Raw genomic sequence first — 24,342 nt, 5'->3', positions numbered from 1 at the left:
AATACAAGGACACCAAAAAAAAAGAACATAGAAGAAGAAAATGATACCACAAAGGGGAGGGCTGGAGAAGTGGATGACAACACCACAGAAGTTAGAGGAGCGGATGATGGGTCAACCACGATGCTAGCCAAATGAAGGCAGCTATGCTCGAGGAGATGAGAGACGACGAAGCTTGAGGCGCGATGAATCGCGGAAGGCAGAGTTCCAGGCGCAAAGAATCGCAGATGACAAAGCTCCAGGCGCGGAAAATTGCAGACGACAGAGCTCCAGACCTAAAGAATTGCGGACGGTGGAGGTTCATGCGCGGTTAATCGCAGACGGCAAAGCTCTTGCTTGAGACGCTGTGAATGGTGGATGTTGTATATATGAGGTTAGAATGTGTGAAAGAAGAGAAAAGTGATAAGTGATGGGTGATGAGAATGGAGAATGGATGCGCTGTGAATGGCGAATGGTGAATGAGCGATTAATTCAGGGTTTGTGGGATGTGATTGGGTGGGAGATGATGAAGGAGGCGGAGTGGAGATTGGAGTATAATAGATGAAGGATGGAAAAATGATGAGAGAGAAGGGTGATGAGAGAGAGGGGGGGGTAAATTAGCAATTTTATTAGAGAAAACAAGAATAAATTAGTATTTTTATAAAAAAATTAACAGTGGATTGTATAAATTAATTATTACTAAATGTTTGAATTATTTTATTAAATGAAATATATTTTTTAAAAGTCATTTTATCAAAAATAAATGTTAAGGTTTATTTTATTAAAAATTGAATCTTTCATGCGTTAAAATGATTATTTACTTTTATAATAATAATATAAATAAATTTAGTTTTAATGTACTACTACTAATATAAATACTTTTATATGTAAATTTATATAAAATATGTTTATATGTACTACTATGTGTTAAAATAATTAAACCAAATAGGTTTAATTACTCTATTGGTCTTTATACTTTTTTTTTTTTAATTGAATTTCTACACTAAATTTTTTTTTCAATTAAGTCCTTCTTAGTAGTAATTGGCTTAATTTTATAGGGACCCAACTAAAAAAAATTGGTATAAGAACTTAAATAAAAGGAAAAAAAAGTGTTGGGACCAAATTAAAAAAAAAATTTGGTGCAAAGACTCAATTAAAAGAAAAAAAAAGTATAGAGACCTAATTAAAAATTTCGCGAAACTATAGGAACCAACAGAATAATTAAACCTATAAAATATTAGATGACTATATATTAAAAGAGAAACTATGAAATTAATGCTAAAAAATATGTGATAATTTTTTTTTGTCTGAAAATATATAATAAATTTTTTTTTTTGGTATAAAGACGGGGCTAGCAAAAGTCTAAAACAAAAGACAACTTATATACAGATAGATCGGGGTAATAAAGCCCCTGTGTAATCTTTCTGGATGATTCTAGCTAACTCTAGGGATGGTGTATCCCAAAACAAAAAATTATCACTAATTTCTAGGCTTTTTCTAGCTAAATAGTCAGCACATCTATTTGCCTCTCTATAAATTTGTACAAAAAATATTTTCAAGTCATTCTCTTTCAGTGCAACAATTCTTCTGATTAAAGAACTGGGATGTTTCTCCATATTTCTTTCACTATTTAACAGCTTAACAACAGCTGCCGAATCGCACTCCACAATAATTCTCTTCATTCCCATAGCCAGGCTAATTTTAGGCTTTCCATGACACCCCATAGCTCTGCTGTGAAAGCTGTGCAGCTGCCAATCCTATAAGTAAATCTAATAACCCATCTTCCGTCCTCATTTCTAACCAAACCACTGCAGCCAGTGCATCTCGTGTTCCCCTGTGAAGACCCATCTGTATTAAGTTTTACCCATGCTTCTGGCGGTGGCACCTATCTGATGTGAATCTCCTGTTTCGTCTTCAATCCTTTAATCAGGTAATTCCTCTCCAGAGTTTGGTTAATTTTCTTAACTTGATTAATGATTTCAATATGAGGTTGGTGCGATCTTCTGTCATCATTAATCTCCTTATTTCTCCAATACCACATTCTCCAACAGGCTACCATGAAAATATCTTTCCAATCAAACTCCCTTCTCTTCCCTAGTTGCTGTGTCAAATTCAGATTTACTCATCCCTCCCAGTTTAGGTTGAAGAATGATTGAATTTTAGATGAATCTAAGAGTTGGACCCAAATTATTGATACTCTCTGGCAATTCCTTAACACATGTATGCAACTTTCCTGCGTTCCATGGCAAGCATAACAGTCTCCGCTTTCTCCAAACATTTTTTATTTTATGTCATTTGTTAGAATTCTTCTACGGAGAGCGGTCCACATGAACACTTTAATTTTTTGTGTCCCTTTCCATTCCCATATCTACTTCCATATTGTTTTTTGGGGTTTTGACCAATTGCTTAGGGCTTTATAAGTTGCTGCCATTGAGAAATCTACATCCTCTGTGTGCTTCTAGCCTCTCTTATCTCCCTCTTGATCTTGATTTGGTGGGCAATTTGGTGGGCACATTGCTGTGATTTTGTGAACTATTGCTTCTGGTAAATTGAGTCTAAGTTATTCTCTATCCCATTCTCCTGACTGATTGGTCTAGTCCTTCACCATGCTATTGCTATTCATGTTTGGGTTGAGAGTATAATTTTTAAGAGCTCCTTCTCCCAACACCCATTGATCTTTCCAGAAGTTGGTTGCGCAGCCATCTCCTATGTATTGTATTGAATTTTCTTGATAAATAGGTCATATTTTCACTAGTTCCTTCCAAAGCGTGGAATCAGAGCTTTTGCTTCTTATGTTGTTTTTCAATTGCCCTCCCAGATAGTACTTATGTTTTAGCACCTCAACCCATAGCTTCTCAGGTTCTCCTTCCATTTGCCAAAGGATCTTCATCAAGAAGGCATCATTCATTGATGTGAGTTTCCTGAATCCCATACCCCTTTCGTGCTTAGGACGACATAGAGTTTTCCAACTGATTAAGTGTATTTTCCGATGCTTGGGTTCATCCCCCATATGAAGCTCCTCTGAAGCTTTTTGATTTCCTGACAAACTCCTTTAGGAACTCTATCATGTTGCATTTGGAAGTTAAGAGCAGGACTAATGGTTGCTTGAGCCAGCATTAATCTTTCCGCAAGAGATAGACACTTACTCTTCCATCCATTGAGTTTGCTTTGAACCCTTCCCATAAAATCTTTGAACTTCTCCTTGCCTCTTCTATTATTTATAATCAGGGGCTCCAAGGTATTTTTCCAATTCCTTTTGTTCTCTGAATTTTGCTATGTCCATAATGCTCCTCCTTAAATTTATATTTGTGCTTTTTGAGAAGACAATTGAAGATTTTTCTTCGTTAATTTTCTGTCCAGACACCTTACAAAATTTTTCTAGCGTTTCTTTAACCCTTTGCATTTGTTCTTGGCTGGCTTTTGTGAATAAAAGAACATCATCAGCAAAGATCAGATAAGATATTCTTGGTCCCCTTCTTCCCGCTGCCATAGGTTTCCACTCTCCTAGATGCACCAACTCCTCTATCAGCTGAGATAGCTTGTCCATGCAGATAACGAAAAGGTATGGAGAAATGGGGTTGCCTTGTCTCACCCCTCTTTTTGGAATGAACTCCTCTGTCTTGTTTTCATTCCACAGCACATTATAGGACACTGAGTTAACGCATTGCATGATTATTTGGATCACTTTCTCTGGTAATTTAAACTCCTTAAGTCAAACTTTAATGAAGTCCCAGCTAAGCTTGTCATAAGCCTTTTCGAGGTCAATTTTTATAGCCATGAAATATTTTTTCCTTTCATTCTCTTCATATTATGTATGAGCTCCTTTGCAATGATGATATTGTCTTGTATTTTCCTTCCTGGAATAAAACTTGATTGGTGCACTGCTGTTCTATCACTGAGATGAGGTTTGATTCTGTCTACTATTATCTTGGTTAGCACCTTATAGGTCACATTACACAGTGCTATCGGCCAAAACTGGTTGATGGACTATGGATGGTTAAGCTTTGGAACTAGCGCAATGAGTGTGAAATTGGCTTGCTTTATGATCTCCAGTTCATTCCAACAACTCTGGATAAAATCACACACTTTGTTCTTCATGATCCCCCAATTATTTTTATAGATAAGCGCCGAAAAGCCATCACTTCCTGGAGCCTTGAGAGATCCTATGTTGAACAAAGCCCTTTGAATTTCCATTTCTGTAGGAGTAGCTGCAAGCTTCCTGCAATCAGACAAACTGAAATTAGGGAGGTCGTAATGGTCTAATTCAAAAGGAATAATTTTTACCTTTTCTTGATAAAGGTTTTTGAAATGGCAAGTGATATGCTTTTTCAATTCCTCTTCTTCTTTAATCCAATCCCCTTCTTGTCCTCTGAGTTTAAGAATTCTATTTTTTCCTCTTTTAACTATAGCTTTGGTGTGGTAGAACTTAGTGTTTCTATCTCCATCCATGATCCATTTCTCCCTCGATTTTTGTAATCAAAAGGTTTCTTCCTTGTCTAGAACTTCGTTTAGCTCCCTTATAAGCTTCTGTTCCAAACCATCTAAGTAAGGATTTTTCCATATGTGCTACTTCTCTGAATTCCTGCAAGTTTATTTTGTATTCTTCTTTTAGTTTTGAAAATATTCCCAAAACAGCTCTTGTTCCATTCGATTAAGTCCTTCTTTAGTTTTTCAAGAGCATTTTTGAGATGATAATGATTATTCCAACTTGTTTCAATTAAATTTTGGAAGTCTGGATGCATAGTCTATATAGCCTCAAAGCGAAACAATCTATCCCTTGTTCCATTTAAGCATTTTTCAGTAGTAATTAATAAAGGATGATGATCAGATTTCATTCTTGTGAGCACCTCCACTGTAGCTTCATGGAATCTGTTTCTCCAACTTGAATTAGCCATAGCCCTGCCCAATCTTTTAAAGATTCTTTCTTGGCCTTCCCATTGAGGCCCTCTCCATGTGAATCTCGAACCGATGAAACCCAGGTCAATTAAACCACAGTTATTGATCCAATTAGTGAAAGCATTGCAAGCCCTCAGGTCTGTGGCTGCACCTCCCCTGTTTTCTGAATGATCTTTAATCTCATTAAAATCCCCTGCAATAAGCCACTCCCCACTAACAGTGTTAGCTATGTTCTGTAATTTGGGCCATAGCTCCTTTCTAATTTATGGATGAGGATTGGCATATACTGCAGTGAAAAACCACTCTCTTCTTCCATATTCTTGGACCTTAATGTGTATATATTGTTGATGTGCTTCTATTGAAGTAATATTGATGTCACTCCTATTCCAGAAAATCCAGATCCCACCTGTAAAACCTTGAGCTTCTTCAATAATGTAATTAGTGTATCCTAATTGCTTAATAACATTTCTAGCAGCTTGTCCGCTACATTTTGTTTCTAAAAGAATGGTAATGTCTGGCTTATATTATTTCATCATCTCTTTATAAATCCTTCTAAATGCTCCACTAGCAGCCCCTCTAACATTCCAGATTATAGTGATCATTAAAAGGGATAACTAAAGGTTTAAGAAAACTAAAACAGCAAAAAATACTTCAAACAGAAAGAGCACACTTGGAATTTAGTTCATCTTCATTTCAGTGTCCTAAAGAACACTAGCTTCCAGCGTTGTGAAATCTATTCCTTCTAGCAAGCTTGCCTACCCTCCTTCAGCGCCCTCTATTTCCATCGGCACCACCTTTGTTGTCTTAACATTTATGGGGTCTGGTGGTTTTGGGTGGGCTTGATATGAAGGTTGGATGCATTCTTCCATTAAGGAAGGGGTCCCATTAGCCTCCTCTGCCCAGTTTTCCTCATGATGATTGATTCATTGTTTTATTGTCCTTGATGAGTTTGGAAAACTTCAAATTAATTTGATGATGACCATATATTATTAAAATAATTAATTATAGAATTATTAATTTAATTTCTAATTCACATTTGTTAATTAATAATTTTGTTGTTTGCAGATTTTGTTTTGGGCCAAAAATGACAAGCCCAATGTGAAGTTAAAATTCAGCCTTTGGTATAAAATATTGAAAAATATATGTGGCTGAATTAGTGATATGATAATTAGGCCAGAATTTATTGTACAAGTCCAAAATAATCCTTGAAGCATGACCAACAAAGCTTGGTCCGAAATTGAAAAAGAGAGAAAGCAAAGGTTGCATGCTTTCAACGGATACCCACTTTCATCATTGAATGGATTTCAAATTCAATTAATTTACATTAATAGCATTGAAAACATGAAAGAGAAAGTGGGAATTGATTTGATGGCCTTTAATGTTTTACACGTTACTAGGCATGGGTTTTGGAAACTTAATTCATTTTAATTCTCTTTCTTAATTCCAATGAAAGTTTTTCTGCATTCTCTCTCTTCTCTCTCTTCTTTTTGCTTTAGTTTTTTGTCATGTCACAGAAAAGAAGAGGAAGTAAGTTATCAGAGGAGAAGCATTGTAGCAGTGAAGCTAGAAGCAAGAAAAGGGATAAGGTGATGATGTCTTTAGCAAAAAGAAGATCCACAGTAAGGTGTGGCTGAGATCTTTGCCATTAATGGTAAGATGTGCTGAAGAAGTCTCAAGCTCTCTATACCTGAAAATGGAAGAGATCTGTTTCGGTCAGAGAAAAAGATTCCTAGGGTATGGCTCATCTCTACTTTTGATCAACCATCACAGAAGGTAGCTACTGTAGCTACGTGGAGGAAGAGGCAGAAGATAGAGCAGATGGAGCTGTCAAGCATCAAGGACTCATCAAGGGCCAGGAATTCTTCTTGGGGAGCAAGTTAAGATGGAAGGCCCGGATTGATGAAGCTTGGTGAGAAGGGATGAGGAAGAGGTAATTGCATGTTGGATTTTACATTCGGTTCTCTCTCTTCTCTCTCTGGCCGAACCGGTTTCATGTTGAAGAAGAAGAAGTTTAGCTCAGTTCAACCGTTTCAACTTTGGAGGCTTCCCCTTCTATAATAAGGGTGAACAGCCAAGGCTTGAAGCAAGGAGAAAAGAGCGTAAAGCACAGAGTTCTCATAGCTACCCAAGCTAACAGAAGTTCTTCTCCTTCAATGTGTGTCATGTTGTATTTTTCTGTTTAGTTTTGTCTGTCTTGAGTCTCATGAAAAAAGGCAAACAGTGAGGTTTGTATGAAAAAGCCATAGAGCAGAAAAAGGCAGAGTATACAAAATTAAAAGAAAAAGCCATAGATGTCTTAGAGGTCCTTTGTACATCTGTGTTGTGTTTTTTGATTCTGTGGGAATCCCCTTGCAAGTTGGGTTAGCACTTAGCAGTTGAAAGCTTGGTAGGTGACCAAGTCAAGTTCAAGATTGGGGATAGATTCTGGACTTGTCCCGGATAGGAAGGGTAGTTCCTAGGGAGAATTAGTGTCTGTAATCTATTTGATTATAGTGAAATTCCATCATTGTTGTGATGGAGACTAGATGTAGGCTGCTGATGCGTGAGCATCTTTCCTATCTTTTCCTAGTGAATTTGCATTTAATTTGATTGATTTTAATCAAGAATTAATTATCTTTTAACCACTATGAATGCTACTGAGTCGTGTGCAATTCTGTTTATTTTAGGTAGCATTTGGTTGGATTTGATGGAGTTTCTACAGAAAAAGAGAAGAAGGCTATATAGGGCAGGAATAGCTTAGAGGATGGAGAGGAAGCTTGCACAAATGGAAGGAGCACAAGAATTAAAGGAGATGACCAGCGAGGAGTGACGCGTGCGCGTGATTTGGAAATTTGCACAGCGACGCGTGCGCGTACCTAACGCATACGTGTGACTGACGCGTACGCGTGACATGCGCCACGTGTAGAAAATGCAGAAATCACTGATTGCTATAATTAATTCTGATTTAAACTTTAATTTTTATAAATAGGAAAAGATATTATATTAGTTTTAGAAAATAGATTTTAAATTTATTAGGATTAGATATAAAAGAGAAAAGAAACTTCTCTTCTGGGGATTATTCCACAGGATTCCACCTCAGCCCAATTTACAGTTTACCAGAATCCTAGTTTTCACTCTTTTCCATGAGCAACTAAACCTCCACTGTTAAAGTTAGGAGCTCTGTCTGTTTGTATGGATTGATTCTATTGTTTTTCTATTTTAATTCATGTACTGATTTATAATTTAAGAATTGTTTTCGTTCTTTATCTTATGAATTTGGGTGGAACGGAAGTATGACCCTCTTTCTAATTGAGTTCTTGTATAACTTGGAAAAGCTCTTTACTTGAACAACAGCTTAAAAATAATTTCTCCTAAATTCTAATTATCTGGACTTAACAGGATACGTGACATATAATCCTCTTATATTTGGATAATTAGGATTTTTGTGGCATAATAACTAGAATTAAACTTCATCCCCTAATTGGAATTAATTGACCAAGGAATTGGCGGTTGATGAAAGTTAGAGGAGACTAGAAAGGTCTAAGGAATTAGGGTCTAGTCACATATAGTTTGCCATGAATTAAATCTTGCATGATTAAAATAAATTAATAAGAAAAGTCAATCCGGAAAATAGATAACTCTGAAGCCTTAACTGCCTTCTCCATATTGTCTTTCCAACTTATTTACTTGCCTGTCTTCTGATATTCTGAATTTACTGTTTAATACTTTTGAATTCTCAAACACTATTTTCTGCTTGTCTAACTAAGTAAATCAATCAACCACTGTTGCTTAGTCCCTCAATCCTCGTGGGATCGACCCTCACTCACCTGAGGTATTACTTGGTACGACTCGGTGCACTTGCCGGCTAGTTTGTGGGTTATGAATTCCACAATAAGTTTTTGGCGCCGTTGCCGGGGATTGATAGTGATTAACAACTATTAGTTGTTTGATTGCTTAGATTAGGCATTTTAGTTTTAATTTTATTTAAATTTTGCTTTAGTATTTTTGAAAAAAAAAAGAATAAAAAAATAAAAGAAAAATAAAATAAAATAAATAAATACATTTTAACAGCACTAAAATTTTTCTTAATTTCTGAAATTAAGTTTGGTGTTCCCTAGTTAGTCTTATTTTAATTTTTCTTATTTAATTTGCCTAATAATTTCGAAAATTTTGGTCTTAATTTTAATAGTAATTTTCGAATTTTAGTGTTTATTTTATTTAGTATTTTTTATTTTATCTCTTTACACAGGTTATCTCACTGGGAGTTCTCTACACTCTGACGTAGAGAATCCCATCTTTTCTTGTCTTCTGTCTGTTTATGCGCAGGAACAGAGATAAGGAACCTCTTTTAGACTTTGATCCTGAACCTGAAAGGACTTTCAGGTGACGTTTCAACAAGCAAGACTTTGCGAGGCTGCAGAATCTACTATGGATCCTAATAATGTTGTTAATGCCAATGTGGCTAATCCGAGTGGGAATGAGCAACAAAGGAGAGTGCTTGGATCTTACTCTGCTCCTACTACAGATCTTTATGGAAAAAGCATTGTGGTGCCTCCTATAGCTGTGAACAACTTTGAGTTGAAGCCACAATTGGTCACCCTGGTGCAACAAAATTGCCAGTATCATGGTCTTTCCCAAGAAGACCCAAATCAATTTATTTCTAATTTTCTGCAGATTTGTGATAATGTGAAGACAAATTGAGTGAACCCTGAGGTGTACAGACCCATGCTCTTCTCGTTTGCTCTGAGGGATGGAGCAAAGCTATGGCTAGATTCCCAACCCAATGAGAGTTTGGAAACTTGGGACAAGGTTGTTACTGAGTTTCTTACTAAAATTTTCCCATCAAAGAAGCTGACTAAGCTTAGGGTGGAGGTTCAGACCTTCAGGTAGACGAATGGTGAAACTCTTTATGAAGCTTGGGAGAGGTACAAGCTACTAACTAGGCAATGCCCTCCTGACTTGTTCTCCAAATGGACCCAACTAGATATATTTTATGAAGGCTTGGGTGAAATATCCAAGATGTGCTTAGATAATTCTGCAGGTGGTTCCTTGCATAAAAAAAAGATACCGGAGGAGACTATTGAGCTGATTGAATTGGTTGCTAGCAACCAATATTTATACTCATCTAACAGAAATCCTGTGAACTCTGAGGGTCCTCAGAAGAAGGGTGTTATGGAAGTAGAAGCCCTTAATGCTATTCTTACTCAGAACAAGCTTATGTCTTAGCAAATAAATCTACTTACTCAGCAGATGGGTGGAATGCAAGTCTCAGCTATCAACACCCAAAATTCATCTCAAGAGGTCTCTTATGACATGACAGGTAATTTTGTGCAAAATGATAATTATGATTATGCTCAATCCTCTTTTAAACAGGTCAATTACATGGGGAGTGCTCCTAGAAATCCCAATAATGATCCCTATTCTCAGACCTACAATCAAAGGTGGAGAAATCACCCAAATTTTGGGTGGAGAAAGCAACCTCAGAGGCCACAAAATTTTAATAATAATTCTCAGAGTGGTTTTCAACAGAATAATTTTAATAACCACTAGTTTCAGTCATCTCAGCAAGCAACTTCTCAGCCCCAGTAGAACAATGATTTGGAAACAATATTGGCAAGTTTTAGATAGGAAACCAGAGCATCAATCAAGAACTTGGAGATTCAAGTGGGTCAATTAGCCACAAAAGTTAATGAAATTGATTAGAGGACCACTAATAGCCTTCCTGGTAACACAATTCCAAATCCAAGAGGGGAATACAAGGCTATCACCTTAATAAGTGGACAAGTGGCAAGTACAAAAGTACAAGTTAATGAGGAGCCAGTTGAAAAAGATGCTCTAGAGGAGAAGAAGGAAGAAGTAGAGCACGTCCCTCCAAAGCGTGCGGACAACCCATTCCCAGACTCTCTTGACACTTATCCTACATTGCCAAAAGCTCCTGAGTACAAACCTAAAATGCCATATCCTCAGAGACTTCAAAAGGAGACCAAGGACAAGCAGTTTTCAAAGTTCTTGGAAGTCTTCAGAAAGTTGCAAATCAATATTCCTTTTGCTGAGGTTTTGGAGCAAATGTCTCTCTATGTCAAGTTCATGAAGGAGCTATTATCAAAGAAGAAGCCTTTAAAGGGAGATGAGACAGTGGTCCTGACTAAGGAATGTAGTGCCATCATTCAGAATAACTTGCCAAGGAAGATGTCGGATCCAGGGAGCTTTCAAATTCCATGCACCATTGGGAGAACAACCTTTGATAAAGCGTTATGTGATCTGGGAGCAAGCATAAATCTAATGCCCCTATCTATGATGAAGAAGATGTAAATCCAAGAGGCACAATCCACAAGGATAGCATTACAAATGGTAGACAAATCTCTAAAGCCTGCATATGCATCAGTGGATAATATCTTGGTCAAAGTGGGTAAGTTCTTCTTCCCAGTAAATTTTGTGATTCTTGACATGGGGGAGGATGAGAATGCCTCTATAATTCTAGGAAGGCCATTCCTAGCCACTGGGAGAGCTCTAATTAATGTAGAAGTGGGTGAATTAGTGCTCAGAGTGCATAATAAGCAACTGGTCTTTCATGTCTTCAAAGATATACATTCAGCAGGTAAAGAAGAGAGGTGCATGCAGACTGAGCTTATTGATCCAAACCTTCAAGAACCCCCTGATGACGGATAGTAGAATCTGCAGCTCAAACCTCCTTTGGTGACAATCAATCAAATTCCTCTTGATATCAAACCTAAGTTTGGTGTCGGGAATGCATCATCCACCAAGGAGGAGGTTCCCAAAAAGAAGAAAATACCCAGGGGATGGAGAAACAAAAAGATCCCCACTGAAGGTTTCTCCCCAGGAATGAAGGTGGTGTTGACTAGCAATCCAGTGTGGATTTATACAGTAAACAGAATCCTCTCTCTGGAGCATATTGAGCTAATTTATGGAGACACAGGAAATAAGTTCAAAGTAATGGGTGAAGAGCTGAGCCCCTATGATCCTCCTCCTTAGAGGAGCTGACCGTCAAGCTAATGATGGTAAAGAAGCGCTTGTCGGGAGGCAACCCGATAATTTCGTATCCTTAGTTATTTTTCGTAGTAGTGGTTTTCTTACTTATTTGAATTTTATTGAGTTTTTACTGTTTTTCTTTTGTTTTAAGTGTGTTCTGATCATGCAACTATTTTAGAACAGGAACCGAACACTTCGAAAAAAAAAGGAAGAAGAAGAAAGGCCAAAAGTTGCGCTGGAGTTATGAAGGAACTATGCCTCGCGCACCAGCTCACCCACGCGTACGTGTACCAGACGCGTACGCGTGCCTTAAAAAATCGACGTAAATGGGTGCATGGCCAAAAGTTAATCTGGTCTCTCTTTAATGGGAAGAACTACACTTATTGGAAGGAAAGAATGAAGATTTTTGTCCAATCAGTAGATTACAGACTCTGAAAAATAATCTTAGAAGGTCCTCAATTCCCAACCACCACAGGAGCTGATGGTGTTGTCTCTCTCAAGGGTGAAGCCAGCTGGACCGAAGAATACAGAAAAAAGGTGGAGCTCAATGCCAAAGCTATCAACTTGTTTAACTGTGCTATTAGCTTCGAGGAATACCGACGGGTATCAAGATACACCACGGCAAAGGAAATCTGGGACAAATTACAAGTCACTCATGAAGGCACAACCCTAGTAAAGAAGACCAGAATAGACATGCTAAACAGAGAGTATGAAATATTCACAATGAAGGAAGGGGAATCAATTGATGATCTGTTCGAAAGATTCAACATCATCATCAATGGCTTGGATGCTATGGGGATCACGTATCCTGAATCTGTGCTTCTGAGGAGAATTTTGAGAAGTCTCACTAAAGAGTGGGAAACTAAGGCTATAGTGATATCTGAGAGTAGTGGTCTTGATTCCATGACATATGATGATTTGAGAGGAAATTTACTTGCATTTGAAAATACTTATTTGAAAAAAGATACTAAAAGAAAAGGAATAGCTCTAAAATCTGTTACTGACCCCCTGGATGATGAATCCAGTGATTATTCTTCTGAAAATGAATTTGTTTTGTTTGCAAAAAAATTCAGGAAAATGGTGAAGCTCAAGGAAAGGAACAAAGGAAGTGGTTCAAGGAAACCAAAGAAAGATTCCAGGAAAGTGATATGCTACAACTGCAAGGAGACTGGGCACTTCAAATCTGATTGCCCTAAGCTAAAAAAGGAGGAGAAGTCGAAAAAGGGAAAGAGGAAGGGACTCATGGCTTCTTGGGAAGACTTGGAGAACGATTCTGATGAAGATGAAGAATCAAAAACCAAGTCTCAAACCTGCCTTATGGCTGATCATGTTGAGCAGGTAGTATTTCATAACCCCGACACTGAAGATCTTCATCTCATGATCGATCACCTGTCTAAAAAAATTAGATGCTTCTTGCTTGAAAACCAAAATCTTGAGTCTCAAATTAAAATTCTTAAAGTTGAAAATAGTTTTCTAAAAGAAAAACTGAGAGATGCTAAAACCGCTGTTGATCTTGTTGAGGAAAACAAGCGGTTGAAAGCAGAAATAAAAAAGTGTGAAAAATAACATTCTGTGGTTGCATATCTTAAATGTTTTGAAGAAAATGAGAAGCTGCTCAAAGAGGTAAAAAGACTTAAAGAGGACTTAGCCACATTTGCTCAAAGTTCAGAAAATTTAAATCAACTATTGGCTAGTCAAAAATCTCTTTATGACAAAGCTGGATTGGGATTTCATAAAACAGCGAAACCTATTGAAAAATCCTCTTTTACAAACATAGCATCATCTTCAAATGATGTAAGGTTTCAAAATCCAACAAGCTTTGTAAAACAGCTGATCATAGATTTTGTAGATTATGCAACCGGAATGGCCACTTTCCCATTCAATGTTTCTTTGGTGAAAGAATGATTGAAAACAAAGTTTGTAAAATTATTTTTGATTATAATGGATTGGGACAAAGAAAATGGTTTAACGTGAAAGGATCCAAAAAGATTTGGATACCTAAGGTCACTTGAGCTCATTTTGTAGGTTTGTCTAGCATCCAAGCGAAAGGACAATATGTGGTACATGGATAGTGGATGCTCTAGGCATATGACCAGAAATGCAATCTTCTTCATAAAGCTTGATGAATATGATGGAGGGTTTGTCACATTCGGTGATAATGGAAAAGGAAAAATAGTGGCCATTGAAAAAGTTGGTAAAAGTTTTTCTTCTTTTATAAATGATGTTCTTCTTGTTGATGGTTTGAAACACAATTTGCTAAGCGTGAGCCAATTATGTGATCTTGGATATGAAGTCATTTTTAGAAAATTGGATTGTTTAGTTATTTGTGAAAAATCTGGGGATATTTTGTTTGAAGCTAAGAGATGTAACAATGTGTATGGATTGACTCTTGAGAATTTAAAAGATCAAAAAGTAACATGCTTTACTTCACTTGAATCTGAAAAATGGCTTTGGCACAAGAAATTAGGTCATGCAAGCATGTACCAAATTTCTAAGCTTGTGAAAAGGAACTTGGTAAAAGGAATTCCCAACATTAAATTTGATAAGGATTTAACTTGTGATTCTTGTCAACTTGGCAAACAAGTAAAATCCTCTTTTAAACCTAAAGATGAAATTTCCACCAAGAGGCCATTAGAGATGTTGCATATTGATCTTTTTGGTCCAACAAGAACACAAAGTTTAGGAGGTAAACATTATGGATTGGTGGTGGTGGATGAATACTCTAGATTTGGTTGGGTACTTTTTCTTACTCATAAGAATGATGCTTTCCATGCTTTCTCAACCCTTTGCAAAATAATTCAAAATGAAAAAGATTTAAAAATTGCCCACTTAAGAAGTGATCACGGAAAGGAATTTGAAAATCAAGATTTTGAAAAATTCTGTGATAATTTTGGAATTGCTCATAATTTTTCATGTCCTAGAACACCTCAACAAAATGGGGTAGTTGAAAGAAGGAATAGAAGCCTTCGAGAAATGACTAGGGCTATGCTATGTGAAAATGAGGTTCCAAAATTTCTATGGGCTAAAGCAGTAAATACAGCTTGTTATATTTTGAATAGGACTATCATTAGAAAAGGGTTAAAGAAAACTCCTTATGAGCTATGGAAAGGAACCCCTCTTAATCTTAAGTATTTCCACATTTTTTGATGCAAATGTTTTGTGCTTAATAATAAAAAAATCTTGGAAAATTTGATCCAAAAGCCTATGAGGGAATGTTTGTTGGATACTCCACCACTAGCAAAGCGTATAGAATTTACCTCAAAGATCATAGGACCATAGAGGAATCCATACACGTTTCTTTTTGTGATACTAATTTAATTCCCAGTATTGTAAATGATGATACAGGTGGTGAAGATTTTATCAATCAGGAAGTGAGTGAAGAAAATCCCAAGGCTGTCCCAAATGAAGATCCTGCCCGCCCAAAAATGTCTCATCAGGAAGGAGGAGACATTTCAGTTTTGTCTCCTGAGCCAGTAAGAGAATCTGGAACAGAACAACCTGCTAAAGCTCATCAAAGCACAACCTTACTCCAAAAACCAAGAGAATGGAAGTCTATGAGGGGTTATCCTCATGATTTTATCATAGGTGACCCTTCCCAAGGAGTAACCACAAGATCCTCCTCCAAGAAGCAAGCCGAGCAAAGCAATGTTGCTTTCTTGTCCTAAATGGAGCCTCACAATATGAAACAAGCTCTTGAAGATCCATCTTGGGTCAAAGCCATGAAAGAGGAGCTTTCTCAATTTGAAAAGAATGAGGTTTGGACACTTGTACCTAATCCGAATGGTAAGAAGGTAACGGGTACTAAGTGGATTTTTAAAAATAAATTGGGTGAGGATGGTAGTGTTGTTCGTAACAAGGCTAGATTAGTGGCCCAAGGTTACAATCAAGAGGAGGGTATAGATTTTGATGAGTCTTTTGCCCCGGTAGCAAGAATGGAAGCAATTAGATTGCTTCTTGCCTATACTGCCCACAAAGGGTTTAAAATGTTCCAAATGGATGTCAAATGTGCTTTCCTTAATGGATTTATAGATAGAGAATTATTTGTGGACCAACCCCCCGGTTTTGAACGAAAGGAATTTCCAAATCATGTTTTTAAGCTTTCAAAGGCTTTTTATGGCCTAAGGCAAGCTCCAAGAGCTTGGTATGAAAGGCTTAGTGCCTTCTTGTTGGAAAACTAATTTCAAAGAGGAACCACCAATACAACTTTATTTATAAAAGTATCAAATGATGATATTCTTCTTGTTCAAATTTATGTGGATGATATAGTGTTTGGATCGGCCAATGAATCCTTGTGTGAAAAGTTTGGAAAACTCATGACTAGTGAGTTTGAAATGAGTTTAATGGGAGAACTAACATTCTTTCTTGGTCTCCAAATTAAACAAACTCCTAGTGGCATTTTCATTCACCAAGGAAAATATGCTAAAGAATTAATCAAAAAATTTGGCCTAGAAAATTCCAAACCTATAGGAACACCAATGCATCTAAATACTAAACTTTAAAAGGATGAAAACGACAAAGATGTGGATGAAACACGGTATAGAGGAATGATTGGCTCACTCATGTATCTTACATCCTCTAGACCGGATATTGTTTAAAGTGTGGGTGTGTGTTCAAGATTTCAATCTCACCCAAAAGAATCCCATCTTTCAGCCGTAAAAAGAATCATTAGATACATTAAGGGAACTTGTGATTTTGGCTTATGGTATCCTAGAACTGATGACTTTTGTGCAGTAGGGTTTTGTGATGCAGATTATGCGGGAGATCGGGTAGATAGAAGGAGCACCTCCGGGATGTGTTGCTTCCTTGGGAGCTCACTAAATATGTGGTCAAGCAAGAAACAAGCCACAGTTGCTCTATCCACAGCCGAAGCTGAATATATATCTGCCTCTGTGTGTTGTTCACAATTAATTTAGTTGAAAACTCAGTTGGAAGATTACAAATTGAAAATCAATAGTATACCCTTATTTTGTGACAATATGAGTGCAATAAACATTTCAAAAAATCCTGTTCTGCACTCTAGAACTAAGCACATTGAAGTTAGATATCATTTTATTAGAGAACATGTGCAAAAGGGAACTATTGATATTGAATTTGTAAAATCCGAAGAACAGCTTGCAGACATTTTTTCTAAACCCTTGTGTGAAGATAGATTCTGCTCTTTGAGAAACAGTTTGGGAATGTTAGAATTGAATTCTATTGATAAATTGTGATTTTTTCTGATTCTGTTTGGTTTTATCTCGTAGGTAGGGAGGAGACAAATTGAGGACGTAATGAACAGGCCAGGATACAGGGGGAGACTAAATCTGATATTAATGATCTTGGGCCCAATCAAATCCTCTTTGACCTTATCCATGACTCTGGCATATTTTGAATTTCTCATTTTTTAAATAATACTTTTTGGAAAGTTGTCACATCGTATCTTGTAGGAAGGAGTTCTTGTCAAATCATAATCTTTTCTTCCACCTTTTCCCTTGATTCTAAAACTAATCTCTCATTTTTTTTTTATTTTAAAAACCTTCCTTGATTGATAACCGCACCACTAAATGGTCCATTACTCACTTAATTCTCTCTCCACTCAGCATTAAATGCTATTGTAACCTCCCACCTCTCTCCAATCTCTTCGGCCACTCCTTCGTCTTCCCTCTCCATTCTTCACTTTCATATCATGAAAAAGAAAGTGGCTCCTAAAAAAAAGTAGCCGAACTCCACTATCTAAAAATCCTCGATTTTCTTCTACTCCTCAAACACATACTCACATTTACATACATTCTACTTCTTCTTCATCTCCTTCACCTTCTTCTTAGCAAACTGAAACTATGAGGAGAAAAGTTATTGTCCAGAAAACTTCATCTCGAAAGAAGATTGGAAAGGAAAAGGAGCCTGTTGTAGAAGAAGAAGAGGAGTCACATTCTTCTCCACCTCATTCACCACCAAGAAAATCAACCCCTCACCCCTCTGGCCACAGTTCTCAATGCTCAAAAGGCTACACTCTCCGTAACACTCGGGAACTGCCAAACTTGGAATCCCTTGATTTCAAAAACAAGTTCAACAAGGGCCATTCTCACTTTGATCCGGACAGATTCAACTCTTGCGCTGCATATGAGTTTCACAATCAAGTTCTAGTTAAACGTCACCTATGTGCCTTTCACATAGTGAGTTTGGAGACACTGACTGCAAAAGGCATCAACCTTGCCACTCTGTTTGATAATCTGAAGTGGACTCCTTTATTCAACATTCAGAAGCCTGTTTATCCATCCCTGGTTCATGAGTTCTATGCAAACATGGTCTACCTCGATGGAGCAATCCATTCATATGTCAAGAGGGTTCACTTATCTCTGAAGAGAAAAACCATTAACGCTATATTGGGATACACTGATGACGGAGCAACTGCCTATATGACTGGAAAGTGGGATTCATAGGTTGGGGTCACATACCAGATTGCTCTGAATCGCACTTGTGAAAATTTCTCTGCCCTTGATGGGACGATTCTGACGCATAAGGCTCTTGGTCCTGCAAGAGCGCTACTTCACAGAATCATCAATCATATCTTGATGCCTCAGAGTGGTTCCTACCAAAGAGTAACTGTTTGTGATACCTTAGTTCTTTTTGCAATCCTTACTTCTTCTCCTATTTCATTTGCTTATTTAATGGTACGCCACATGTGGGATTGTGTGCGCAGTGACAAGAAGGCAAATCTGCCTTATGGAATTTTTCTTACTTGCATATTTGAACATTTTCATGTTGATTTAACAAATGAGCATATAGAAAATCAGGTTTTCACCATCAAAGGAGGAGGAGTTTCTGGATCTGTGAAAAGTAACAAAGGAAAACACTTCGTGCCCTCTGAACCGTCAGAAAGTGATCTTGAGAGTCGTCCTACTGAGCCTACAAAGCTTGCTAATTCTATCAAGGACGTTCTAACTGAATTTTTAAATATGTCAAATCTGATGGTTCGCTCATACAAAGAAGCTCGCAAACAAGCGTATGAGAATGAGAAGGCTTGGAAAAAATGTCATGAGAGAATTAATCTGCTGCTCGACAGTTTTGAAAAGGACATGGGTGATGCAGATGAAGACAACCAATCCCTTGGATCTGATGTTAATCTTTTTTATGCTTGATTCATTTTAACTGCTCATACTTATGAACTCTGTTTCATTTTCATGTTTTCTTGTTTTGGGTACTGTATAACTGTTAAGTTGGATACTCTGGACCTTTATGTTTTAGTTTAAACAAATATTATGCATTTTTGTATTTTGTTCTTATTTGTTTTGCAGAACCCCCATTGATGACAAAAGGGGGAGGAAAGCCAAGAAAATTGAGATTGAAAAACATTGGCTAAAATCTGATGATTAATGATTACCCCTGTGATTAAGTGCTCTATTTTTTTTCCTCTTGTGCTTATGATTAAATTGGTTATTTTTATGATTTATGCTCTGATTATTCGGTTTATGAGCTATGTTTTCTTAGTATGATTTGGCTCTAATATTTTCTGGTTTGCTTTTTTGCCAATATTTATTGTAAATTGTTGGATTTTTGCTTGATTGAATAGTTAGGCAAGAAATCCTATTAACAGGAATTTTTTTTGTACATGTTAAAGTATGTTGAGTCTTGGTTATATGTTGAAATGTACTCTAAAGGTACTCAAGCATGCTTTAATTTGGTTGTTTTTAATGAGCAGAAAATCATTAGATGATAACAAATCAGGTTGTGATTATCAAGTTACTTCTGCTAAAAAATCAAGCAGTTCAACATTTCTAATATTCCATATGTTGAGTACATTGTGGCTTTAAGCTTGATTATAAGGATGTTACATGTAATGCTTCCTTAATAAAATGGCACATATTAAGGGGGAGCTATGTAACATATGGAAAGGGGGAGGATTCCAAACCTTCAAAGGGAGTATTTTTAATCCTTAGTCTTTTCCATTTCAATTTTTAATAATGTTTGTCATCAAGGGGGAGATTGATGAGTTTGAAAAACTCCAAATTAATTTGATGATGATCAAACATTATTAAAATAATTAATTACAAAATTATTAATTTAATTTCTAATTCACATTTGTTAATTAATAATTTTGTTGTTTGCAGATTTTTTTTTTGGGCCAAAAATGACAAGCCCAATGTGAAGTTAAAATTCAGCCTCTGGTATAAAATGTTGAAAAATATATGTGGCTGAATTAGTGATATGATAATTGGGCCAGAATTTATTGTGCAAGCCCAAAATAATCCTTGAAGCATGACCAACAAAGCTTGGTCCGAAATTGAAAAAGAGAGAAAGCAAAGGTTGCATACTTTCAACGGATACCCATTTTCATCATTGAATGGATTTCAAATTCAATTAACTTGCATTAATAGCATTGGAAACATGAAAGAGAAAGTGGGAATTGATTTGATGGCCTTTAATGTTTTACACGTTACTAGGCATGGGTTTTGGAAACTTAATTCATTTTAATTCTCTTTCTTAATTCCATTGAAAGCTTTTCTGCATTCTCTCTCTTCTCTCTCTTCTCTTTGCTTTAGTTTTCGGTCATGTCACAGAAAAAAAGAGGAAGCAAGTTATTAGAGGAGAAGCACTGTAGCAGTGAAGTTAGAAGCAAGAAAAGGGCTAAGGTGATAATGTCCTTAGCAAAAAGAAGATCCACAGTAGGGTGTGGCTGAGATCTTTGCCACTAATGGTAAGATGTGGTGAAGAAGTCTCAAGATCTTCATACCCGAAAATGGAAGAGATCTGTTTCGGTCAGAGAAGAAGATCCCTGGGGTATGGCTTGTCTCTACTTTTGATCAACCATCACAGAAGGTAGCTACTGTAGCTACGTGGAGGAAGAGGCAGAAGATAGAGCAGATGGAGCTGTCAAGCATCAAGGACTCATCAAGGACCAGGAATCCTTCTTGGGGAGCAAGTCAAGATGGAAGGCCCGGATTAATGAATCTTGGTGAGAAGGGATGAGGAAGAGGTAATTGCATGTTGGATTTTACATTCGGTTCTCTCTCTTCTCTCTCTAGCCGAACCGGTTTCATGTTGAAGAAGAAGAAGTTTAGCTCGGTTCAACCGTTTCAACCTTGGAGGCTTCCCCTTCTATAATAAGGGTGAACAGCCAAGGTTTGAAGCAAGGAGAACAGAGCGTAAAGCACAGAGTTCTCATAGCTACCCAAACTAATCGAAGTTCTTCTCCTTCAATGTATGTCATGTTGTATTTTTCTGTTTAGTTTTGTCTGTCTTGAGTCTCATGGAAAAAGGCAAACAGTGATGTTTGTATGAAAAAGCCATAGAGCGGAAAAAGGCAGAGTATACAAAATTAAAAGAAAAATCCATAGATGTCCTAGAGGTCCTTTGTACATCTGTGTTGTATTTCTTGATTCTGTGGGAATCCCCTTGCAAGTTGGGTTAGCACATAGCAGTTGAAAGCTTGGTAGGTGACCAAGTCAAGTTCAGGATTGGGGATAGATTCTGGACTTGTTCCGAATAGGAAGGGTAGTTCCTAAGAAGAATTGGTGTCTGTGATCTGTTTGATTATAGTGAAATTTCATCATTGTTGTGATGGAAACTGGATGTAGGCTGCACGGCACTTAGCAGCTGAACCAGGATACTTCTAGGTGTGATTCTCTCTTTCTACTCTACTCAAATTCTGATTCTGTTCGTAGGAGACAAAATTGAAAAATATCTCCTCATTAGTTACGAGACAAAAAGAAAAAGTCTCTTGACTAGTGACGAGACAAAAAGCAGAAATATCTCCTTAAGCGTTTTAAAAGGGCAGCAATATTTACTCAGTGAAAAGGGGCTAATATTCAACCCCCCTTCTCTTAGCCACTGATAACCATTAGTCCTTACTCTTTGTTCTTTTTCACTTCCGTTATGACTATTTTTTGAGCTATTGCTTCTTTATTAGTCTCTTGGTTTGTTTTCCTATCTTCACTAGTTGGCTCATTCTCTTCCCAACTCTTTTTTATGCTTTGTTGCTCTGCATGCTTGCTCCTGCTTCCCTTGTCTTTGGCTCTTGACTTGTGTGCGTTATTTGTTTCTCTTTCAGCATTATTGTCACCCTCTCTCTCTCTTCTTGTTCTTTCTCTTGTGTTGTTTTCTCAATGGTCAGCACACTATATCTTGACCTTCCTCTTCCTCCCATGTCTCTAGAGTCAGTTTCTTTTTGCCCTTTTTTTCCCCTTCTTGGTCTTTGTACAACCATCCATTCTCCGTATTTGTCCTGCCCTGACCCTGCAGTGTCAATCTGTTTTCCTTTATCTAATCGCCTTTGTTGTGACTGTTCTTGTCCCATTTCTGCAACTCCATTGGATCTTTCATTCTTTGGAGAGTCTTGGATTGACTGGGCTTCTATTGCTTTTGAAGCTTGTTTTAGAGGGCAATTTTTTTGCTCATGGTCTATTCTCCCGCAAGAAAAACATATCTGATGAATACCTTCATACTATACTCGGTATTCCCTTCCATTGATTAAATATCTCCCCATTAGGGGTTTAGTTAAATCAACTTCAACACACAGTCTTGTAAATTTGCCCCTACATAATTCAGCTGTGTTGCTATCCACCTTCACAGTCCTTCCGATAAGATTTCCAATTTTTTTAAAAATGTTTCTATCATAGAGTTTGATGAGCGGATAATTTATACGCTTTTTGGCATTATTTTTAGGTAGTTTTTAATATGTTTTAGTTAATTTTTATTATATTTTTATTAGTTTTTAAATAAAAATCATATTTCTGGACTTTACTATGAGTTTGTATATTTTTCTGTGATTTCAGGTATTTTCTGGCTGAAATTGAGGGACCTGAGCAAAAATCTGATTCAGAGGCTGAAAAAGGACTGCAGATGCTATTGGATTCTGACCTCCCTGCAATATATAATAGTTAATACTTTGCTCGAGATTTGATGGCCCAAACCGGCATTCAAAGTCAGCCTAAAATTTCTGGCGTAAAACGCCCAAACTGGCACCAGAATTGGAGTTAAACGCCCAAACTGGCACAAAAGCTGGCGTTTAACTCCAGAAACAACCCAAGCACAAAAAAGCTTCAATGCTCAGCCCAAGCACACACCAAGTGGGCCCCAGAAATGGATTTCTGCATTATTTACTCATTTATGTAAACCCTAGGTTACCAGTTCATTATAAATAGGACCTTTTACTATTTTTTGATCTCTGGAACACATTATGTAACTTTTATGTTCTGAGACCTCCATGGGAGGCTAGCCACTCGGCCATGTCTACCCTATTTTCACTTATGTATTTTCAACGGTGGAATTTCTACACCCCATAGATTAAGGTGTGGAGCTCTGCTGTTCTTCATGAGTTAATGCAATTACTACTGTTTTCCATTCAATTCAAGCTTATTCTTATTCTAAGATATTCATTCGCACACAAGAACATGATGAATGTGATGAACTAGTGACACTCATCACCATTCTCACCTATGAACGCGTGCCTGACAACCACTTCCGTTCTACTTGAAAACGAGCTTAAATGCATATCTCTTGGGTTTCTAATCTAAGATTAGAACCTTCGTGGTATAGGTTAGAATTATTGGCGGCCATTCTTGAGATCCGAAAAGTCTAAACCTTGTCTGTGGTATTCCGAGTAGGATATGGGAAGGGATGACTGTGACGAGCTTCAAACTCGCGAGTGTTGGGCGTAGTGACAGACGCAAAAGGATCAATGGATCCTATTCCAACATGAGTGAGAACCGACAGATGATTAGTTGTGCGGTGACAGCGCATTTGGACCATTTTCACTGAGAGGATGGACGATAGCCATTGACAACGGTGATTCCCCAACATACAGCTTGCCATGGAAAGGAATATGAATGATTGGATGAAGGCAATAGGAAAGCAGAGGTTCAGAAGGAGCAAAGCATCTTCATATGCTTATCTAAAATTCCACCAATGAATTACATAAGTACTTCTATCTTATTTTCTGTTTTAATTATATTTTAATTATCAAAATTCCATAACCATTTGAATCTGCCTGACTGAGATTTACAAGGATGACCATAGCTTGCTTCAAGCCGACAATCTCCGTGGGATCGACCCTTACTCACGTAAGGTATTACTTGGACGACCCAGTGCACTTGCTGGTCAGCTGCACGGAGTTGTGTGAAAAGTGTACGATCACGATTTCGTGTACCAAGTTTTTGGCGCCGTTGCTGGAGATTGTTCGAGTTTGGACAACTAACGGTTCATCTTGTTGCTCAGATTAGGTAATTTTATTTTAATTTTAAGCTTTTTGTTTTTATTATTTTTATTTTCGAAAAATTTTCAAAAAAAATATAAAATACAAAAAAATTTAACAAAATCATAAAAATCAAAAAATAATTTGTGTTTCTTGTTTGAGTTTAGTGTCTATTTTTTAAGTTTGGTATCTTGCATATTTTTTCTTTTTCTTGCATTTTTTGAAACTTTATGCATTATGTTCTTCATTGATCTTTAAGTTGTTCTTGATGATTTTCTTTGTTCTGATCTTTAAATTCTCCTGTTTGGTGTCTTTTGTTGGTTTTCATATGC

The 24,342-nt window shown here is 37.1% G+C and overlaps 1 non-coding gene across 1 annotated transcript; it reads right to left on the bottom strand.

Annotated features, from left to right (window-relative positions):
* Positions 1-9,708: 9,708 nt before the first annotated feature.
* LOC112731510 (small nucleolar RNA R71) lies at positions 9,709-9,812 on the bottom strand. The gene has a single exon (XR_003167284.1). It is a non-coding gene; the product is annotated as a small nucleolar RNA R71 (small nucleolar RNA).
* Positions 9,813-24,342: the final 14,530 nt, after the last annotated feature.

Source organism: Arachis hypogaea, chromosome 12, assembly GCF_003086295.3.
Source record: "Arachis hypogaea cultivar Tifrunner chromosome 12, arahy.Tifrunner.gnm2.J5K5, whole genome shotgun sequence".
Classification (NCBI taxonomy): domain Eukaryota; kingdom Viridiplantae; phylum Streptophyta; class Magnoliopsida; order Fabales; family Fabaceae; genus Arachis; species Arachis hypogaea.
Note: the sequence above shows the minus strand (reverse complement) of the source record. Positions and strands in the feature narration are given on the sequence as shown.